The following is a 2107-nucleotide window of genomic DNA, read 5'->3' on the forward strand; positions in this document are numbered from 1 at the left end:
CAATTTCAATCTTCACTGCTTTTGGGTGAGTTGTAGTTATATGATAAGGCTCTGCTGGTAGTTTTCCAGAATCTATTAGTGTCAGATTTTTTTTTCTTTTTGTTTGAAGATCGTTTGTTGGATCACCTGAAGGGACAAAGTCCATTTAGCAGTATTTTGGGATTTTAAATTTTTAAAAAAATATTTTTAAACATCTTTATTGGAGTATAAATGCTTTACAATGTTGTGTTAGTTTCTGCTGTATAACAAAGTGAATCAGCTATACGTATACATATATCCCCATATCCCCTCCCTCTTGCATCTCCCTCCCACCCCTCTGGGTGGTCACAAAGCACCGAGCTGATCTCCCTGTGCTATGCGGCTGCTTCCCACTAGCTACCTATTTTACATTTGGTAGTGTATATAAGTCCATGCCACTCTCTCGCTTCGTAAAAATATGGAACACTTCACCAATTTGCATGTCAGTCTTGCACAGGGGCCATGCTAATCTTCTCTGTATCATTTCAGTTTTAGTATATGTGCTGCCAAAGCAAGTACTACCAGTATTTTGGACTTTGGCGATGACATATCTGAGCAAAGCAACGTGGAATAACACTAAGAAAGACATGAGTCACGGTTTGTAGTCCTATGTTAGGCAAGAGGCAAGGGTGCCCAAGCTCTACTTCTGTGACAAATTGCCTACAAAGTTGCCAAGTGTTGTCATTTTTCAGGCAGACACCTTCATGTCCAGGTTTGATGAGAATTTTATTTTTCTGGCCACTTGATCCATTGTTTTACATGTCACTTAAAAAGCGCTTAGCGCTTGATTCCAATGACACAGAAAATCATCTTTCTTATTGCAACGAACTAGCATCACAGGAAGCTGGTTGTCATCCAAAGGAATATAAACAATAATTATATTGGATGTGCATCTTAATCAAAAGACACACACAAAGGAGTGACTAGAAGTATCAGAAGCAAAATTAAATATAGGGAACGTATACACATTGTAGATAAGAGGTTTGAGTATCTGTTAATAATCTAGGTCCTTAAGTAAGTGCAGAAGAAAGCGTGGATGAAAGGAAAGAAAAAAGGTGAGTAGATTGAGAGAGGACAGCCTGCCTCTGATATTTGGAGCTTGTTTTCTGGGTCTTATAGAGAAGTTGTCCCCTGTGAGAGTTATCATCTTGGTCAGGATTCTTGGATAAGGTTTATGGCCCCTGAAAAACTGACTGAGAACTTCTTACGGTCCCGGCCTGAGATCTCTAGTTTTTCATGACTTCACAGTATCTTTAAATCTCTTCGGTTGTGAGGTGTAGATCTGAGTCTTAACACTTCACAGTTTTACGGTCCCTTTAGTTGTTGACAGCTCCTGGTAGCATCTATTTCATTAGGTTCAGTGCACACATTTTCGGATGAAATCTCCTGAAGCAAAATCAGAATTACAAGATTAGAATCACCTCTTGAGGAGGAACACAAAATTAATTTATAGTGATGTAATGATTAGTCTGGTGGTAAATAATACTAGAAGAAGTAAGGACACTGAAAATCTTCAGGGTTTCTTGAATCATATCATAAAGGACGTTACAGGGACTTAACGTACTTGACAAGCGAATTGGAACATAGTGATCAAAAAATATGTCTTTTCAAAGAAAGATTTTATAACCACTCTTTGAATATGAAAACAACCACTCTTTGAATATGAAAACAGTGCAAAGTCATTGAAATATGTTACTCTTTATGTAACATAATGTAAATGTAAATTTAATATAATTAATTTAAGGCAACAGAAATTCATTTGGGGACCAGGATTTTATTATTATTATATTTATTTATTTTTTTTTTTTTGCGGTACAAGGGCCTCTCACTGCTGTGGCCTCTCCTGTTGCGGAGCACAGGCTCCGGACGCACAGGCTCAGCGGCCATGGCTCACGGGCCCAGCCGCTCCGCGGCATGTGGGATCTTCCCCAACCGGGGCACGAACCCGTGTCCCCTGCATCGGCAGGCGGACTCTCAACCACTGCGCCACCAGGGAAGCCCCCATGTAACTTTTGAATGGGAAAAAATTGTTTTCAATGAAAAGGTCAAGGAAGGAAGCAATATAAAAGTCCTTATAATTCCCTTAAGT

The 2107-nt window shown here is 39.3% G+C and overlaps 1 non-coding gene across 1 annotated transcript; it reads right to left on the reverse strand.

The window, feature by feature from the left end:
* Positions 1-430: 430 nt before the first annotated feature.
* On the reverse strand, positions 431-537 carry LOC117196168 (U6 spliceosomal RNA). The gene has a single exon (XR_004476251.1). It is a non-coding gene; the product is annotated as a U6 spliceosomal RNA (small nuclear RNA).
* Between the last annotated feature and the right edge of the window lie 1570 nt (positions 538-2107).

Source organism: Orcinus orca, chromosome 6 (assembly GCF_937001465.1).
Source record: "Orcinus orca chromosome 6, mOrcOrc1.1, whole genome shotgun sequence".
Classification (NCBI taxonomy): domain Eukaryota; kingdom Metazoa; phylum Chordata; class Mammalia; order Artiodactyla; family Delphinidae; genus Orcinus; species Orcinus orca.